A 21521-nucleotide genomic window follows, 5' to 3' on the forward strand; every position below is an offset into this window, starting at 1 on the left:
GCAATCAGAAGTGACAGCAGCTGCTGAGCCCAGGCCACATCTCAGCCTGCTATGGTGATTGTCCTCTGTCCACAGGTGGTATGTGACCCCTACAGGGACCCAGACCTACCAGCTGATGGAGCATCTTGGAGCTGAGAGCTGTTTCTGGAGCTTCATCAGGACATGTCACTCTAAGCCAGTGCCTGGAGAAGAAAGGAGGGTGCTGGCTCTTGGGGTGGGCACTAGAAGCCCATGAATCAGGCTGCCTGAGTCCAGCAGGGAATGAGGTGCCTGTGATCTTGAATATGTCAGGTCATCCCCTGTGGGGCCTTGGTCTCCCCACCTGTAGAATGGGTATAAGAGTGGATGAGATGGCTTGCCAGAGCTTTAGGGATGGGACATTCCAAGTCTAATCTAGCCCTTAGGGTTCAAGTTGGGAGACGGGACACCAAGGGCAGTTAGTGGGAGAGTGGTGGCCAAGGGGACTCCTGTGGGAGCAGGAGGAGGGCTTGGTCTGTAGGATCCTGTGGGTCCCCCAGCCCATTGGGCAGGGTGGGAGCAGGGGAGCTAGAGCTCAGAGGGGTGGGAGGGAGTGATGAGGCCAGAAATGATGGGCAGCCTGGGGGAAGCTACAGGATGACTCCAGGGTTCCTTGTCACTGTCACAGGAGGGAGGGAGCTAAAAGCACAGATCTCAGAACTTTATTTTCTGGGTTCAAATCCCAACTCAGCCTCCTCCCAGCTGTGTGACCTTGGGGAAGCCACTCTACCTCTCTGTGCCCTCATTTTCTTACTGATACAATGAGAGATGGCCATAGCACCTCCCTTAGGGATCTTTATGAAGACTGGTCACTTAGAATAGTGCTAAATGAGCATTTGGGCTTCCCTGGTGTCTCAGTGGCAAAGAATGTGCCTGCCAATGCAGGAGTCATGGGTTTGATCCCTGGGTCAGGAAGATCCCCTGGAGAAGGAAATGGCAACCCACTCCAGTATTTTTGCCTGGGAAATCCCATGGAGAGAGGACCATGGTGGACTATAGTTCTTGGAGTTGCAGAAGAGTTGGACACAACTTAGTGACTAAACAACAAGTGAGCATTTAGCTATTGTTGGCCTCTCTGGTGTTAATGTCAGTATAAGGGCAGTGTCCCCTAGTGGTTATGACCAGGCCTCTGGAGGCTGAGCCACTGACTGGCCGTGGGACTTTGTTGCCTGACCTCTCCAGGCCTCAATTTCCCTGCTCCTAAAGGGAGGAGAATGGTGTCTACTCACTAGAGTGGGATAACTGAGGTGAAGGCTTTCAGAGTCCAGTTCATGGAAACACTCCAAAAAGAGCAACTCATTGCTGGTGCCGTGAATCCAGTTGGACTGAACTGATTATGTCAATGATGTTTCTGACTTGTTTTCTCCGAGCTCTAGGGGATGGAGTGGAGGTGGGACCGGGATCTCCAGGCAGCTGAAGGCCCAGACGCTACTCCCAGGGGTTCAGTTGAAGTTGATGTGTTTGGATTCAACTAGCATCATTCCTGATGTTTGAGTCCAAGATCTGGATTGAAATCCCAGCCTCAGCCAGGCTTGCCCTCAGCTCGTCTGAGCCTCCATTTCCAAATTTGTGAAGTGTGATGATGATGCCTGCTTTATCAGCAGGCTGGGAGGCTTTAGAGAGAGTGGAGGGGAGGATGAACTCAGCAGGACTGCTGTGCAGATGAAGGGGCTGTTGGCCGTGGTGACTCAGCCTTGCATGAAATCAAAGGGACTTAACTTTCTTCGCAGCCCAGCCACTTGCTGGCTTGGTGACCCTGCAGCAGGTCCCTTCACCTCACTGAGCCTCACCTCCTCACCTGTACAAAAATATGCACTCTTCACAGAGCAGCTAAAGCTTGTGTGCCACAACTGCTGAAGCCTGCGGTCCCTAGAGCCTGTGCTCTGCAACAAGAGTGACCACTGCAGCGAGAAACCTGCACACCGCAACCAACAGTAGCCCCTGCTCGCTGCAATTAGAGGAAGCCTCTGCACCGCAGCATAGATGAGGTGGCCATGAGGGATGAGCCACAGGCTGGACCTCAGTCTTGGGGGAAGGACAGGACCGTTTTCTCCTCTTCCACCCCTCCTGCCTCCAAGCCTCTCTCCCCAAACCTCTCCTCTCACCTCTTCTCCATTCACTGCCTCTGTGCACACCCTTCTGGTTTCACTTGTATATATATATATATATATATATATATACTTTAATCTTTTTGGCCACATAGCATGTGGAATCTTACTTCCCTGACCAGAGTCGAAACCCATGCCCCCTGCATTGGCAACACTGAGTCTTAACCACTGGACCACCAGGTATGTTCCTCCCTTGTAGCTTTTAAGATTAGACTTTAGTGCTTGAGTCTTGAGGACATGGCTATGACATGCCAGCCTTGGCCCTGGATGTGACAGCAAGCCCTGGATTTTCTTGCTACAATAGATGCAAACGCTGAGTCCTGTTCCTCACCTGGCTGTGCGAACCTGCAGTTACACGGGAGAGATTTTCTTCCTTTTGATTCATATTTCCTGCCTCTTTGTCTCCTGTACTAGATGTGGTCTCTCCCCATTTCCTGTGATGTTCAAGATTCTAATTAAGTGGAAAAGGCTTTTACTCAATACAATTCTCCAAATTCTCCAGTTATGAATAATGATACTGGCTCAAAATGAAAATTGCTTTTCTACTGAAATTCTCTGTGTGTTTTTTTGTTTAAAAAAAGAAGGTAGGAAACCAGGGCTCTTGGGTCATTTGCAAGTTATTAATTTCAAGCAGAACTCTTAGCTAGCTTATTAACGGTGAGGGTATTACTGCTGAGTTAAATGGCTGAGATATTAATTACCTTGCAGGCATTTTTGTGTGGAGAAATGACTTATTTCCATGATGGTGAGTGGTCTAGATGGGAAAACATGTCTCCCCTTCTAAGAGGCATGAGAGGAAGTGAGTCCTGGGTAGATACTGGGTCCAAAGAATTGTTGCTGGGACCTTTTCCCTGGGTTCTGGGGCAAGGTGTCTGGACATGCCATGGTTCCAAGACCAGGTGCCTCCAAGACAGACAGGTGGGGGAATGGACATGTCTCCCAAACACACAGGACTGTGTCCCCTTGGCCTTCATCTCTGCTGAGAACAGGCCAAGTAGGGGTGGATCAACATGGTGGCAGGAGACATTTTGATCAGTCCAGTGTTTCTAAAATCTCAATCATTTCATATCTGTTTGGGCCGTATCGACTTACTGTCTGTAATATTATTTACTCACTCTATTTCCATTGACTCACTTAAAAAAAAAACACTTAAATTTAGTTTAAAGGGAAACTTTATATCATCACCATAAATGGAAAACCAGTATCCCCTAGTCATAAATTCAAAGCAACACAAAATGAATGCATGGGTATTAAAATTTAAAAATGTCCATTTTGTACCACCTAAAGTGAATTTTACATGGGGGGCGGTGTATTAGCTATTTGGCAGAGACTTTTCTGGTGGAAGAGTGGCTAGGAATCCATCTGCCAATTCCGGGGACATGGGTTCAATCCCTGGTCTGGGAAGATTTCACATGCCTTGGAGCAACTAAGCCTGTGTGCCACAATTACTGAGCTCACATGCTGCAACCACTGAGCCCACTTGCCCTGTAGTCTGAGCCACAACAAGAGAAGTCAGCACAATGAGAAGCCCATGTACTGCAACAAAGAGTACACCCCACTTGCCCCAACTAGAGAAAGCCCGCATGTAGCAATGAAGACCCGGAGCAACCAAGAATAAATCAACAATAATAATAAACCCACCTGACAGGACACCTGGGCTTCCAGACCCATGGCCCATGTGGCCCTAGGATGGGGTCAGGAGACATGCGAGGAGAAAAGGTAACCAACCAGCAGAAGTGTTGCTCTCTGAGACCCTTCTGTGAGGATGTGGTTGAAGATAAGAGGCTGTAGGGGACAAGGCAGATCTGATGAATATCTGTGTGTTTTGAACTTCAGGGAACAGCATGCAAATGATAAACAAATTCCATGCCAGTTAGCATTTCTTCTCGGGGCCTATTACTCAGGTGTGTCAGGATGGCAGTGTGGTTGGCCTGCTTGTGGCTCCTGCTCTCATCTTATCCCTGGGTTCCCAGGAGCCATGGCAAGAGTGAGAGGATTTTCCAGAGAGCACTGGCCTGGGAGTCAGGATGGAGGCAGCCAAGCTCTGCTGCTGCATTGCTCTGTGACTTTGGACAGACCTCTGGGCCTCTTTGGACCTCTATTTCTTGTCTATATCTGGAGGGGTTGTTTCTTGTCTGTACCTGAGAAACATGCATCTGGAAATAATGATCTGATGGTTTGTTTTATGTGTCAGTTTGGCTGGGCCATGGTGTCTAGATATGTGGTGAAACATTATTTTGGATGTTTCTGGGAGGGTATTTTGGATGAGATTAATATTTAAATCAGTAAACTTAAATAAAGCAGATTGCCCTTTATAATGTGGGTGGGCCTCATCCAATCAGTTGAAGGCCTACATAGAACAAAAGAATTACTTCCCCCAAACAAGGGGGTTCCTATGGTGGAGGCCTCCAGATTTGAGCTGCAGTGTCATCTCTTCTCTGGGTCTTCACTGGCAAGTCAGCCTCCAGGGTTGTTTGACTCAGAAGCTCAAAAGTCTCACTAGATGCCCAATTATTCTCCCAACTCTCCACTGCTTTCCATTCTTGGTATTAGTTTTCACTGGAGGATGGCTTCCTTTGTGGAGGCTGAAGGACTGCACAGTTCTAGCCACACCTCCTAGTACAGAAAAAGAGAGACTTGTATCCAGAATTCCAGCCAAAGTCCTCAGCCAAGTGGGCTGGGTGACTCAACTTCAGAGCCAATACCTATGGCCAGAGGAATGACAGGAATGGCTTGGCTCAGACCTGGTTTATCTATTAATAAACCAACCGCTGTGGCAAGAGGCATGGGACCTTGTGGGAAGGGGGATTGGGGCTAGCATGGGGCTACTCCCATGCAAATAGGGCTTTTGAAGGGCATGTAGGGATGCTGAGCCCAGAGTTTCAGCACTGTATGGTCCAGGTGTACCCCTTCCCTTTTCCCCTTCCACTTACTTTTCCTCTCTCCCCTCATCTCCTATCCCTCACCCCTCTTACATCTCCTTTCTCCTCCCTCTCCTCTATCCTTTTCTCCTCTGCAACCTCACACTGGAAATTGCCTAGTTCCACTGTAGGGAATCCCTGACTATCCAAACTCTCCATATTGTTCGTATCTGCCCAGCATCACTTTCTTCTTTTCTGGCGACAGAAGCCTCCTCCTTTGGGGGAACACCCTCTCTGTACACCTTTTTTGGTTGTGGGGTGCTTTTCATTACTGGACTCCTTCCAGGTTACACAAGTGGTCAGGCTGGGCCAATCAGAGATCTTCTCTGGGATTTTTGCATCCTCTCTTTCCTCTGAAATCACTAGTTGGGATGATGTAAGCTGGAGCTGTCTGTAGCCTCACTCTCTCCTTACCAAGTGGAGATGGCTCTGTGCAGAAGATGAGAATGAGATGAGATAGAGATGGAGCAATAAATGGAAGAGACAGACAGAGAGAGAGAGAGAGAGAGAGAGAGAGAGCGCTAAGAGGTCAAAGGACATTGTTTAGTGCCTGGATTCAGTTGTATCTGAAGCTATCTATCATGTCTGGAGTTTTCAGTTACTGGAGCTGCTAAATACCCTTTCCTTATGAAGTAGCTTGGTTGAGCTTTTGTTGCTTGTGACTGAAAGTACCTGACTGGCATACCAGCTTTCATTTCTTTTTTTTTTTTTTTCATTTCTTTATTAACTTAATCTGAATGTATTCAGTATTTCCTATGGGCCAGGTAACTCTGGCAGATAGGTACTATTATTTCACGGGTGGAGAACAGAGGCATGGAGAATTTAAGCAACTTCTTCAAGGTAGTGGTGGACCTGGGATATGAACTTGGCTTCAACTGTTTCCGAACATGCAGTTAGCTCTAGTCAGGAGCTGCTATGAAGCCATCCATATGGGGTCTGGCAGAGATGAGAGGCCAGCTTCAATTAGACACAAATAATAATAATACAGGGCTTTTCAGATGGCACCAGTGGTAAAGAACTCTGCTGCCAATGCAGGAGACATAAGAGACTCGGGTTTGATCCCTGGGTCGGGAGGATCCCCTGGAGAAAGTCATGGCAACCCACTCCAGTATTCTTGCTTGGAGAATCCCATAGAGAGAGGAACCTGGTGGGCTACAGTCCATAGGTTTGCAAGGAGTCGGACACGACTAAAGCGACTTAGCAAGCAAAGGAAATCAACTCTGATTATTCATTGGAAGAACTAATGCTGAAGTTGAAGCTCCAATACTTTGGCCACCTGATGCAAAGAGCTGACTCATTGGAAAAGACCCTAGTGATGGGGAAGATTGAAGGTAGAAGGAGAAGGGGATGACAAAAGATAAGATGGTTGGATGGCATTCAGTCCTCTGGATCAGGGGCTATTCTGACCTATTTCTCAGGAGCAGAATGGGTCATGCAGAGAAAAAGAGGCTCTGACCTGTGTGTCCCGTGACTTCAGACATTGCTGGTGGGGGTGGAGGTGGGAGTGGGGGATGGGGAAAGAATGCAGAAGGGCTGGTGTTCAGGAACTCAGCTGTACTCCAGGCTGGGAGCCAAGTTGCAAATTTGGTCTTTGGTGGCAGACCTTCTCAGTGAGGTCCCATCACCCCCAACTCTCCAGGGTCCTGATGTCTCTGCTGTGTTGAGCGAGGGGTGGGAGGCTAGTCTTGGAGTTAACACTCTCCATCTCGGTAAGAACTGGGCATTATAACAGTGGCTTCTAGAGCCAAGGTCTTACTCCAAAGGAGGGACAGAGCTGAAGTCACTAGAATAACTGATTCATTTTCCTGGGGGTCCCTACAGGGGCCAGATCCATGGACCACCACAGAGAAACTAGGCAGTTCTTGTTGAATTGCAGGAGAGTTCCTCCCTCTCAGCTCTTCTGCATGCTATTTCCTGCCCTCACCTGGGCCGGGTGAAGTATTCAGGATGAAACCTGCCACCTCCTCTAGGATGCCTTCCTGGATGGGTCTACTCCCTCTGCTGTTCACCCACCTAGACTGGCTGCAAACACTACTGTCAACATTGTCTACATTCAGTGAAAGTTGGCTATGTTCAGTTCAGTGCTTGGTTAAGCACTGTTATTTACTTTTTCTTTTTAAAAAAACTTATTTATTTTTGGTTGCGCTGGATCTTTGTTGCATGCAGTACACGGACTTCTCTTGTTTTGCTCCACAGCATGTGGGATCTTCTTAGACCAGGGATTGGACCAGAACCTGTGTCCCCTGAATTGGCAGGTGGATTCTTATCCGTTGTACCACCAGCAAAGTTCATTATTTACTTTTCCTTAAGTTGACTTATCTTTTCCACCTGATTTCAACCCCCACCTCCTGTTCTGCTCTGGGACCACCCACTTGGTTGCATTCCTCTTTTGGGTCCCTCCTATGTACCTGGCCTCAAGTTCCTTGGGCATGGAAGGATCTAGACTAAACCCTCAAAGTGTTGGCTTGAAGGAATGTCTTCTGTTGTCAGCTCAGGGCTCAATGGTGCCCTGCCCTCAGGGTGGGAGGCAGGCTGGAGAAAGCTGGCTGATCATCTCAGAGGCATCACACAGCTCGGGATGGGTTGAGTTGTGCAGCCTCAGCATCTCAGCGCATTACCAACACAGAGTGTTTGTCACTCACTAATCATCCATCGTGGGTCTGCAGGGAGCTGTGGGGCTGTGTGTGCTAAGTCGCTTCAGTTGTGTCTGACTCTTTGTGACCCTATGACCCACCAGGCTCTTATGTCCATGGAATTCTCTAGGCAGGAATACTGGAGTGGGTTGCCATTTCCTTCTCCAGGGGATCTTCCTGACCCAAGGGGCTGTGCTTCTGTCTTCTCGCCCCAGGACCTAGTTGGTGGAGCACCCCAGTCTTAAGGGTTATTGGCCACCTTGGCCCAGATAGAGCCCTGGAGAGTCTGGGATGCACTTCACTTCAACCTGCAACTCATTGGCCAGAACTGACTGCATGGCCCACCCCACCCCATGGGGGTCAGAAGAGAAGGCCTGGGACTATGTAGGAGAGCAGCAGTGATGACACCTTAGAACCCAGAACCTAAAGACTGTACAACCAAAGTCTGCTCCTCCCGTGACCCACCTCCCACCCACATGTGAAAGTGAAAGTGTTAAGTCACTCAGTCGGGTCCAACTCTTTGCAACCCCATGGACTGTAGCCCACCGGGCTCCTTTGTCCATGGAATTCTCCAGGCAAGAATACTAGAGTGGCTTGCCATTTCTTTCTCCAGGGTATCTTCCCAGCCCAGGGATTGAACTGCCTGCATTGGCAGGCGGATGCTTTACTGTCTGAGCCATCACATGCTCACACTCACATCAGGAGTCACCCTGATCCCTCTTGCCTCCATCCCAACCAGCCCACTGGGGTGCGAGCAGTGGGACCTTCCAGTTGCCATGAGGCTGCTGGCCTAGGGTGACTTCCATGCCCCTTACTGCTCTTCCTGCAACCCAGTCCCTCCTGTTTGCTTACTCTCCAGAGTAACCAAAAGATCTCATCCTTTTTTTCTTCAAATATAAATCATATGACATAAAAATCACCATTTTCAGATGTATAATTTGGTGGATTTTAGATTTTAATATAGTCACTATGTGAGGCAACCATCACCACTATCTAATTCCAGAACTTTCCATCCCCCAGAAAGTCACCCTGTAACCCATTAGCAATCAGTCCCACTTCTCCCTTCCCCCCAACCCCTCACCACCACGAATCTGCTTTCTGTCTCTGTGGATTGCCTATTCTGGACATTTCATGTAAATGGGATCATACAGTATACACATGGCCCTTTGTGGCAGGTTTCTTTCACTTGATATGTTTCAAGTTTGACCCAATTTGTAGTGTGTATCAGTAATTCATTCTTGTTTATGGCTAATATTCCATCATGTGGAAGACCACATGGTGTTTATCAAAGGACCTCTTAGAGGCATGGATAAGATCCTACCACACTCCTGCCCACAGCTCTCTAAGCAGTCCTTCGGCAATTAGAGTAAACCCCACATTTCTTCGCTGGCACTAAGGCTCTGACCTCCTGTGTCTCTGACCTCATCTGACCTTCTTACCCACCAGCCGCCGTGTTCCAGTCGCACTGGTCTCTTTGAACTGGCCAAGGTCAACCAGCCTCAGGGCCTTCATAACGACTGATGACCTCTGCCTAGAACGTTCTCACCCCAAATGCTGTCTTGTTTGTTTTTACTTTTTATTATGGAAAGCTTTCAAACAGATACAATAGGAAAGACAATATAATAATGAATCTCCCCTCAATCCATCATCCAGATCCAACAATTATTAATTCATGACCAATCAGTCTTGGTTTATTTATAGCTCTACTCGCTTCCCTCACAATATTATTGAGAAGCAAAACCCAGACATGTCATTACATCTGTAGATATTTTAGCATTATCTCTAAAAGATAGAGACTCCTTCCCAAAGCATAACCACAACACTATTATCACATCTAAGAATTAAAGTGTATTCCCTCAATATCATTCAACATCTAGGCAGTGTTCAAACCTCCCCCACTGGCCCACACTTTTTCAAAAAAATTATTTATTTATGTATTTTTGTCTGTGCTGGATCTTCACTGTTGCTTTCTCTAGTTGCAACAAGCAGGGACTACTCCCCGGTTGTGGTGTGTGGGCTTCTCATTGCAGGGGCTTCTCTTGTTGCAGAGCATGGAGAAGAGAGCTCCGGCTTCTGCAGCTGCTGCCCGCAGTCTCAGTAGCTGTGGCACACTGGCTCAGTTGCCCCATAACATGTGGAATCTTCCCAGACCAGAGATCGAACCCACATCCTCTCCCTTGGCAGGTGGATTATTAACTACTGGACCACCAGGGCAGTCTGGGTCATACTTTTTTTTTTTTTTTAACATCAAGATTTTAAGTTATTTATATTGAGGTTTTGCTTGGAATCCTGTGGGTTCCTGCCTATCTCAGAGTCAGGTGGCTTCTTAATTCAACTTAGCATTTTTATATTTTACTCTTGATTATGGCTTCTGCCCCATTTGCTCTTTTTCCTTTGAGAACACACACTATATTAAGGATGAAATCTTACTGATTTATGTAATTGCTCCCTTGTCTCATTATTCTCTTCCTGACTGTTTTCTTCTGTGCTCTGGGAGGATCTTTGCCACAGCTTGATTCTGCATCCCCAATTCAATTTCCCATCATGACCAGTCTGCTGTCACATGTCTTTTATAAGTTTGTAAATAATTTGTGAAATAGTTTAAATAGGATAATCTGGATGTCACAATTTGTTGATATGTCTCTTAAGTCCTTTTTAAAAGGGTTTTTAAGAAAAAACATTTATTTATTTATGGCTGTGTTGGGTCTTAGTTGCAACATGTGAGATCTTCCTCCTTGCTGGGGCATTTGGGATCTTTCATTGCAGTGGGTAGGTGCCTCTCTAGTTGTGGCACAGGCTTAATTGCCCCATGGCATGTGAAACTTCAGTTCCCTGACTGGGGATCAAATCTGGTCCCCTGCACAGGAAGGCAGATTTTCTTAACCACCGGCCACCAGGGAAGTCCCTCTTAAGTCTTATTTAACCTGTAGGTTAAGTCATCATCATCTTCTCTCTCTCTGTCCTTCCAATTGATGTGGTGAAGAAACTGAACTGTGTCTATTTTAGAATTTCCTACTGTCTGGAGTTTGTGGATTTTAACTTTCATGATGTCATTGCACATGTGCCCCTGTCTCTTGTCTCTGCAGGATCTAGATCTAGAGGCTTGATCAGCCTTAGGTAAGATAATTCGGCAAGAATACATCACAGGTAAAGCTGTGTGCTTTCACCGGGAGGCCCATGACTGCACAATTTCTCTCTTGTGAGTTTCTCTGCCACTAATAATCATGACACAGAGGCATTCACTTATGAGGCTGCATTATGGCGGTATTTGAGTCCAGAGGGTCTCTTCTGGACGTGGTTTTGTCCCCAAAGGACGTTTATCCATGACCAGAGACATTTTTGGTCCTCACGGCTGGAGAGATGATGCTGGCACCTGGTGGGGGGAGGCCAGGTATGCTGCTCAACATCCTGTGGTGCCCAGGAAGACAGCCCAGCAGTTATCCAGCCCAAGTGTCAATACTCCCAAGGTTGAGAAGCCCTATCCTGATCTAGCTAGCATCTTTTTTTTGGCGATAGAATTGTTGCTCCAAACTCTTCATTTTTCTTCAGTAAAAGTTTGTGTCCACCAGGCTGTGGCCTCCTGGTGAGGGGAGGGGCTTTCTTGCCTGTCGACTTTGGTCTTGCTGAGGACAGTGGGATGCTCGCAGACCAGATGTGAGCAAAGATTGAATTGTACCTTTCCTGTGCTTATGTATTTTCAAAATGTAAGCACACAATGTCTTAGATAAATAGCAGCATGTTATACACATCTTCTTCCACTCCGACCTCCCACTCAACAATACATCCTTAATAAGTCACTGAGTAGTGTTGTATAGTGGTCCTTCTCCTTCCTGCTTATAGCTGCATCCCCCCATCCCATGCACCCCATCCCCAATCCCCGATGTTATCTGGGTCTTTTCCAGTCTTGCTGTTACAAACAGAGCTTCAGTGAATAACTTGTGCAAACACCTTTTCATATTTTTGCCAGTGTATCTTTGTTACTATAGATTTTCTTCCTTGACCTTCTTCTTCTTACCATCCAGGATTCAGTTTACATAAATGTCACCTCCTCAGAGCGGTCCTCCTTGATCACACTTGCCGAAGTGGCCACCCGCATCCCCAAGTCACTCTTTTTTCCCCCCAGACTTTAAACTTTTTATTTTGTATTGGGGCATAGCCAATGAACAAAGTTGTGGTAGTTTCAAGTGAACAGGGGAGGGACTCAGCCATACATATACACGTGTCCATTCTCCTCCAAACTCCCTTCCCATCCAGGCTGGAACATAACATTGAGTAGAGTTCCACATGCTCTACAGTAGCTTCTTGTTGGTTACCCACTTTGAATATAGCAATGTATACATGACTTTCCCAAAGTCCCTAACTATCCCATCCCCCTTGGCAATCATAGGTACATTTTTCTAAGTCTTTGTGTCTCTTTCCGTTCTATAAGTAAGTTCATTTGTATCATTTCTCTTTAGATTCCACATATAAGGGACGCCATACAATATTTGTCCTTCTCTCTGACTTACTTTACTTAGCCTAAGTCACTCTTAAGTCTATCCATTACTCCCAGTTTTTCCTTTTGCACAGTGCTAGTGGTGTGTGTGTGTGTGTGTGTGATGTGGTGTGTGTGTGTATGTGTGTGAATTTTCTCTCCTCACCATGGTTCCTTATGGCTGGGGCTGTTTTACTCCCCCTGTGGACCCACAGCTCAGCGCCTGACTGAGAGGGTTCCCAGTGTGCAGGACTGTCAGTCTTAAAACGAGGACTATCTTGGGCACACTGGGACAGTATGGTTACCCTATCTGTCATATAATAAGTGATCATTAAGTATTTATTGAATTATTCATGCAAACTGGAGGTAGGTATGTCTTGTTTGATATACACTACATCCAATTAAGTATATATATTTTAATTAGATAATGTTCACAATCCAGAGTATTTCATATAAAAATCTGGATTCTGGCTTTCTGGAAAAAATCAGATGACCTCACAGCATGGGGCCCATATTCCTAGGTGTCAGCTGTACACTGGAGCTGAATCGGGGCCAATTGTATAGTTGGGGCACTGTCTGCCAGCTCCCCATAGCATTCACTGCTTGCATTCACTCACCTGACCTGCTCAGCCTCAGCAGGCCTCTGTGGTTTTGGTGGCCTGATGGACTCATGGTTGGCCACACACACTCTTGAACCAGAGAGAGTTGGATTCAGGTGGGGGCCATGACACCTACTATATCTACGACTTTGGGAGGTGCCTCTAGCTTTCCAGGCCTCAGTTTCCTTTACTTCACCTCTTTCTCCTGTCCTTGGGGTTAAGGCACTGATACTTTCATTACAAGGTGAAGGCCTTACCAGATAGGAGGAGGTATTAACCCATCATTCCCTCTCCTGCCCTGCGCCACCCCCCCACCCCCACCAAATTGGAGAGCTGAGCCCTGGAAGGCCTAGTGTCCCTGGTTCCCCCATAGTCTTGTGGGGTCACCAAGCTCAGTGCTGGCTCAGTCAAGGCTGGGGGTGCTGTGTAAGACCCAGTGTGCTCCTGGCTAGTATTGGGGGGACAGGAGCCAGGATGGGGGTTACCATGGTGATCATCCCACAAGATGGGTATCAAGGACCTGAGTCTGGAGACCAGACAGGGTAAAGGAGAAGGAAAGGCTTGAGGCAAAGGCTCACTGGATACAGAGGATGGAGAGCAGGATGATGGGGTCTTTCTGTTCCAGGAGCTCTGATCCCTCTTAACATGCAAATCCCCTGGGAGGGCCAGCTTCTCATTTCTTCTGCTGTCATAGAAAGTGGAGGATTTGAGGCCCTGGCAGCCTGAAATCAGGGGTTTAGACTCGCTTCAGTGGCTCCCTCCTCATCTGGGAGACCACGTGGGTGCTGCAGCTGGAGGCACGCATCAGGGGTCTGGCTTCTCCCCTGCTGTCCCTCAGGGGTAGGCGCTGCCCGCCCTGGGCTCTGAGGTTGCTGACTGATGTATCTCATTACTTGCTCTAGCCTTGTCTCAGAATCCTTTCCTCCCTGCCCAGCTGAACTGTCCCCTCTTCCAGGAAGTCTTCCTGAACACTCCCTCCCCGATTCTCCTGAGGAGACTCATTGTGTGACCTGGTGGGTTGTATTTCCTCCATCAGAGCTTTGGGTCACTCTCTGTAACTGCCTTGCTTGTCTATTTCTCTAGTACATTGTAAATTCCAAGGGCACAAGGGTTGTAACTTGCTGGTGCACTGCAGTGTCCCTTCCACTTGACTTGGTAAATGTGAATAAATGTGCATGAGTGGATGGAAGGAAACACGGTTCACTACTGCAGAGTTTAGACAGGGCTGTGGGGACAGCGAGAAGGGTGTGGGGATGTTGGAGGGAGGTCTTAGAGAGGAAGAGGGATCTTTCCAGCTTGAGGGGCTTGCTTGCAGAAGCCCATCCCCTCAGTGGTCGTGTGTGTGTGTGTGCGTGTGTGTGTGTGTGTAGCTGAGGCCATGGTTCCACCTGTCATGGGTCATTCAGGACCCGATCATGGTGGCCCCCATGACTGGATGAATCTGCCTGGGCTCCTTTTCTCTCCTCTTCCTGCAGGCATGTCCCAGTCTCTTCAGCCTTTTTTATCCAAACCTACTTAACTCTGGTAGAGGACACAGATCAACTGGCATTAACCAGCCTGCCTGGCAGAGGAGGAAGTGGACCCAGGCACCTCTACCCAGGAAAACTCCTTGCAGGTGGGGGTTGGGCAGTGGGAGGGGGCTTCCCTGTGTTGGGAACCTCTCTGTGAGGTCTAACCCAGGTCACTTACCTGCAGGTACCAGCGCTTGCAGGGGGGCCTTGCCCTGGTGCAGCCCTGCCCTGCCCAGACCTGCAGCTGGCAGCTGGCTGGCAGCATGGGGAAAATATTGCAACCTTTCCCCCCTTTTTCCCCCCTTTCTCTCCATCCAATTGAAAAAGGGAGGTCGTAAATGTGGCAGGTTCATTAACTAGAAAATACACTCCAAACCACACAAATGAAATTCAACTGACTGGCAAAACAACATTTTTTATTGCTTTGCTCTTCATGGATGAGAAGGAGGTCTTTGTCTTCGGGTGGTTCTGAGCATCTCTGCACCATGGGGCTGGCAGCCCTGTGGGGCTTGGCCTTACTAAGCAAAGTTCTAAACCGTCGATCCTGGGGATGGGTCAGTGTTGCAGGGTTCACTGTCAGCTGGCGGGGCCCCCGGACAGCAGGTTGGGGAAACTGAGCCCAGAGAGGTTCAGCCCCTTTCTCAAGGTCACAGTAGTTCTCTGGACCTATGAGCTTCTAAGGATCCTGCAAAAAAATATCTGAGACCTTAAAATATTTATTGGCTATGAAATGGGAAAAGAAAACTGTGAAATCGAAATTAATAAATGTTAAATGTCTACAAAATGTAACATTAGGTCAACGGCATTAATTACTGCATTTGGTATTCATAAAAGTGTCATTACACGAGAAAGCAATTTGTCAGCCACATTTTTTCTCACTTGGTGAGAGATCCCGGGTAGACAAAGGCATGGATGGGAAGGCACAGCCAACTGCCAATTACATCAGTGCCGGGTAGCCAAACAGTTCCAAGAGCAAAATTACAAAAATCCTTTAAAAAAAATCATGGCAAAACAGTTATACTTAATCAGAGCTGTGGGCCCCTTTTGCTCTGATGGAGGGGAGGGCGTCTTGTCTTGGGCTTGCCCCAGGCCTGGGGCTGCTGTTGGTGTTTGTGAAATCTCAGCCTGAGCCTTTCTGGCATCTTGGCCGCCAGTAACCCCCTCACTACGAAGAGGGAGGTCTTTCAAAGGAAGTGGGAAGGAGTGAGCAGAAGCCCCCCTGTCCTTCTGCAGGGCCAGCTGCCACTTCCCTGTTAAGAAAAGCGCCTCGGAGCCTGGGAACACAACTGCAAGCCCAAAGCGGGGGCAATGTTGGATTCAAGCTGCAGGCTTGATGGGAGAAGTGGTCCCTGGGAGAAACTGGAGGTTGTGTGTGGCCCAGCGCTGGCTGGGCAGAGGTCTCAGAACTGGCCGACGGAAGGAAGCCTGTGACTGGACTGGTGGCCCATCTCTGGTCCAGTACCAGATCTTAGCCTGGCTCTGCCCCAAAGAGCCATGTGACCTTGAGTGAGACATTTTCCATAAACTGAGGGTTTGGGAACATCCCTTTGAAATTGAGAACAAAAAGATGTCTGTTAATGAAATCTCTCCTTTTTACAGCTGGGGAGAATGAGGCTCAGAGCAGAGAAGAGATCCATCCGAGGTCACATGGTGCGATAGGCTGGAATCGAGGCCAGCGCCCCCTTCTGATTCCCACCATGCTGTTCCACTTGTGTCTGTACTATCTGCCCAGCAGTGCCATCCTGCAGGGACCCAGCCTGCAGGGGTCCTGCAGGGGACCAAAGTACTCAGGGCCCTAGGTGGCCAGGAGCAGGTGACCTCATATCATTCCCCCGAGAGACTCTTTCTCCATCCCTCCCCCAACCTGTGACAGCACACTGAACTTGGAGTCAGAAACCTGGGCTTCCCTTCCTCCCCACAGATATGTGACCTTGGGCCAGGCACTCAACCTCTCTGATTCTCAGTTTTTGAATCTATAAAGTGGAGCATAGATGGGCTCTTCCCACCTGGTAGGCTGGCAACAGCTTCTGGCAGCACTCTGCACTTCCCCTCCCCCGGCCCACCCAGGAAAGATGTCATTAAATTTACACGTTGTCACATAAAACCCACTGCATCTGGAGAGAGGAGGGAGCAAGAATCTGTTTTTTTCAGAGGCTGGGGGCTGGGGGTGGAAGGGTTGGCCCAGTGCCCAGGTCCCCTCCCTTTCCCAGGGATACCCAGGGGGACCCAGGCTCCAGTTGGTACGTGCTGCTGCTGCTGGCTCCCTCCTGCCCCCCTCCCACCCTCCATCCCCTCCTCCTCTGATCAGAGACCCTGAAAGTTCCAGCGTCCCTGAAAGTTGTCAGGGAGCCTCCTGATTGGGATCTTTGAGGAGGAAGCGGTTCTGGGTCACTGGCGGAGGGGTTGCTGTGGGGAGGGGTTTCTGGGTTTGAAGGCAGGGCACCTAGACATAGCCTTCTGAGTGGGAGGGGGGTACAGTAAGCAGCAATATGTCTCTAGCCTTTGATAGCTGACTCTGGAGAATGTTCTGAATAACGTGGAATACAGGCTCCCCTGAGCCAAACATTCTGGGAGGAAATAAAATTGGGGTTTATCCACTGGGGAACCCTGTGGCCCTCTTTTCTACATCTCTACCTCATCTGAACAAAGATGATGGATTGTAGTAGGGAAGATGAGCCCCTTCCCTTTTCCAGCACTTATTATGAACCAGGCACTGTGCCGAGCATTTTACATGTATCATCTTCTTTAGTCCTCACCACAGCCCTTTGGGAGTAGGTACTATTTATTATCCCCACTTTATAGATGGAAGGCTTCCCTAGTGGCTCAGATGGTGAAGAATTTGCCTGCAATGCAGGAGACCCAGGTTCAATCTCAGGGTCGGGACGATCCCTTGGAGAACGGGATGGCTATCCACTCCAGTATTCTTGCCTGGAGAAATTCCATTAACAGAGGAGCCTGGAGGGTTACAGTCCATGGAGTCGCAAAGAGTCAGACACACTGAGCATCTAGCACTTTCACTTTTCACTTTATAGATGGAGAAGCTGAGGCTCAGGTACCTGGCCTAAACTCAGCCGGAGCCCCTAACCACTAGGTGGTGCTGCTCTTGCTGACCCTTTGACCTACAGTATTCTGGGAGCTGAGGCTACTTGTTCAGCTGCTCAGTCAAGTCCAGCTCTTTGTGACTCCATGAACTGCAGCATGCCAGGCTTCCCTGTCCTGTAGCATCTCCCAGAGTTTGCTCAAACTCATGTCCACTGAGTCAGTGATGCCATCCAACCATTTCATCCTCTGTCACCCTCTTCTCTTGCCCTGAGTCTTTCCCAGCATCAGAGTCTTTTCCAATGAGTCGGCTACTAGGCCGATTCCCTCTCCAGGAACTGGGCCTGATCAGCAGGGGCCACTCCAATAGCCCTCCCTCCTGGCTCCCGAGGCCCACATGCTTGGCCCAGGACACCCACTCCCCGTGTGCTCCGCATTCAGCACACTTGACTAGCAAGGAGTCAAGGGCAAGGAGAGATCAGAGCCAGAAACCTGTGGGTTGAGTCCAAGTGGGAAGGCTCCAGGACAGCCCCTTGGGTTAATGAGAATCAGTCTCTGCAGACGTGGGCAGTGACACCTCCGTGATGCGGTCTCTGCCTGGGGCCCCCTGTCCTGCCCTATTGACTCCATTCGGTGTCATCGATTGGCAGGGCCTCTATGAGAGCCAAGGGGCAGGAGAATCAATGTCCCAGGGCCAGTAGAGCTGTCCCTGTGGAGTGGGGTGAAGAGAGTGGCTTGGGTTGGGCCCCAACTGTGGTTCTGTTGACATTTCAAATCTTTGCAGAAGAGAAGGGACTGCTTTTCTGGGAGACCATGTGAGGTGGGGTGGGTCCTGTTTTGTGGCTTCCTCCCAGTCCTTCTCTATGAGGACCACCAGGGCAGGTTTCCCAAGGCAGACGCTCTACTGCCCCCATAGGCTTTTCTGACCAGCCCCTTCTTCCTAGGTCTTCCTAGCAAGTACTTGGAACCTGCTGTAGCTCCCAACTCCCTCTTGTGTTACTCCACCACACTCTTCACTCTTCACTCCCTTTTCAGGGAGCTTACCCAGATTCCCATCTCTAACTCTGAACACTTTCCTGAGTTCCAAACCCATAAGCCCTCTGCCCATTGGGCATCCTTGCCTGGACAACCCCAGACCCCTTGGACTCAACAAAATCAAACAGGACTTGCCATCTTCCTTCCACAACCTCTCCACAGCCTGGTTTCCCTGCCCTGAATTCCCCCTCCCCAGTGAATGGCAGAGATGCACACTTTATGAACACACAGGTGAGCAGGAGTGTCAGATGATGTTCCAATGGGGCCCAGTTGGGGGATGAGGTAAAAGTGACTGGGAGTGGGTGGGCTATATCTGGTAGCCAGGGGCAGTCTCTTTGAGGAAATGAATGACCTGAGAGCTGAATGATGAGACAGAGCTGACTTTGCAAGGATAATGGGGGGAAAGTGTTTTGGGAAGGGAAATAGCAAGTGCAAAGGCTGAGGCAGAAGCACTGAGGCTGGAGTGTCTGTGAAGCAACAGGAGAGCCAGGGCAGGGTGAGGATGGTGGCTTGCATGGGATGTTGTGTGGGATGAAGTCAGAGAAACCAACAGGCAAAGAGATGGACTGGGAGCTGCAGTGGGAGACATCGGAAGCGTTTGGGTAAGGGGAGGGGCCACATTATCTGATTCACAAATTAAAAAAAAAATTATTTATTTGGCTGTGGCAAGTCTTAGTTGCAGCATGTAGGGTCCAATTCCCCAAACAGGAATAGAACCTGGGCCCCCTGTATTGGGAGGGCAGAGTCCCAGTCACTGGACCACCAGGGAAGTTCCTGATTCATGTTTTAAAAGGATCCCTCTGGCTGTTGAGTGGATGAGGGGAGCTGGAATCAGTTACGGAGTTGAATTGGAAAAGGAAAGTAAGGACAGGATGTGTGAGGAAGCAGTTAGAATTGGAATGTGACTGGGAGAACGAGCAGACTGGACTTCTAATTGGATGCAGGGTGAGAATAGAGAGAAGAAGGCAAGAGGATGCCTGGATTTTTGTGCTGAGCAGCTGAGATGGGGAACAAACAGGGAGGAGCAGGTGAGGAGGGAAATTGAAATTTCTGCTTTGAATTCCCATCCTCGTGGCAATTTCAAGAAGGCAGCTGATGTCTGAGTCTGGAGCTCAAGAGAGATGTCAGGGCTGGAGAGATGAATGTTAGTTGATAAATGTGAGTCTAGCCTCCCGGCTTTGTGCTCACCCTTTGCCACTTTGTCTCTGCTTTCTTTTGGAATGTGAACTCCCTGGGGGCAGACCTGGGTCTCATTATTGTTAAAGTTCCGTAACTTTGGGGCAGATGTCACTCAGTATGTTGCTGAGGAGAGAACGAAAGCATAAATATCTATTTCACATATTCATTATAAAATATTTGCTTAGCACTTAATCTGAGCTTGGCTCTGTTCTCAGCGCTAGAAATAGAGTCGTGTGTGAGATGCTAGTTCTGCCGTCTGGGAACTTAGACTTCAGTGCGTGAGATGGGCCAAAACCAGACCAATGAATATATATGGTGTCATGGTATACTGCTCACCAATGGTATAATAAGAAAGAGTGAGAAGAACCAGGAAGAAATACTAAGCAAGATGAGATAAAGGGCACTGGGAAATGTTCTTTATGAGAACCTCAAGGAGAGGACCTGTGAATAGAAACCTGAGTGAACAGGGGTAAGCTGTGTGAATATCTTGGAGGAAGAACTTGCAGGACAAAGGAAGAGCATATGCAAAGGCCCTGAGGTTGAAACACAGATGTCCCTATGCTAGAGGCTAATGGCATCTCAGGGCAGATACACTTTAGGGCTAATGAGATTAGGTCAGAGTTTTCTTTTTAAATGTTTTAAAATTATTTTTATCATTTATTTATTGGAGTATAGTTGTTTCACAATGCTGTGTTAGTTTCTGGTGGTAGTCACTCAGTCATGTCTGACTCTTTGCGATCCCTTGGACTGTAGCCCACCCAGGCTCCTCTGTCTATGGGATTTCCCAGGCAAGAATACTGGAGTGGGTTGCCATTTCCTTCTCCAAGGGATCTTCCCAAACCAGGGATTGAACTCTCATCTCCTTGCATTGCAGGCATTCTCCTGCTTTGCAGGTGGATTCCTTATCACTCAGCCATCAGGGAAGCCTATGCTAGTTTCTGCTGTATAGGAAAGTGAATCAGCTATATGTTTACATATATCCCTCTTTTGGGGGGATTTCCTTCCCATTTAGACCACCTATACAGTGGGTTCTCATTGGTTATCTATTTAAACATAGTATTGATAGTATATATGTCAGTCCTAATCTCCCAATTCATCCCACCTCCCCTTTCCCCCTGGTATCCATACATTTGTTCTTTTCGTCTGTGTTTTTATTTCTGCTTTGCAAATAAGATTGTCTATACCATTCATCTTTTGGACATTTAGGTTGTTTCCATGTCCTGACTGTTGTAAATAGTGCTGCAATGAGCATTGGGGTACATGTGTCCTTTTGAATTATGGTTTTCTCAGGCTATATGCCCAGTAGTGGGATTGCTGGGTCATATGGTAGCTCTATTTTTAGCTTTTAAGGAACTTCCAAACTATTCTCTATAGTGGCTGCACTAATTTACATTCCCACTAGTAGGGTAGGAGGCTTCCCTTTTCTCCACACCCTCTCTAGCAGTTATTATTTGTAGACCTTTTAATGATGGCCATTCTGACTGGTGTGAGGTGATACCTCATTGTAGTTTTGATTTGCATTTCAGTCAGAGCCTTCTTCTCTCTCATATTTATGTGAGATAAATTCCCTCGACTAGTGACTAGAGACAGAGGCTCGACAATTTGTTAGCTGAAATATTTCTTTCCTTTCCCATAATTTCTAGGCTCAAGAAGGAGCCAGTGAGTACAGAGAACAAGAGCCTCTTTTAGGAAAAGAGAAAAGGAAGTTCCCAGCATTCCCTGGGCGGGACTCTCAGCCCCCATGTTCCCAGCATCCCCCAGGCAGGACTCTCAGCTCCCAAGTTCCCAGAATCCCCTGGGCAGGACTCTCAGCCCCCAAGTGTTGGCTCTAGACTCTCTTCCTGTCACTGGGGGAGGGGGTGGGAGGTAAATTCAGTGACACAAAGTAGCTTAATGACAACGCTGTGTAATAACTTAATGCCTTCATAGAGCTATTACCTATAATCACAGAAGGGACCTCAATGCCACTGCCTAAGGGTGCTGGAACACAGCCTCTGCACCAGA

This window comes from Cervus elaphus, chromosome 14, assembly GCF_910594005.1.
Source record: "Cervus elaphus chromosome 14, mCerEla1.1, whole genome shotgun sequence".
Taxonomy (NCBI): domain Eukaryota; kingdom Metazoa; phylum Chordata; class Mammalia; order Artiodactyla; family Cervidae; genus Cervus; species Cervus elaphus.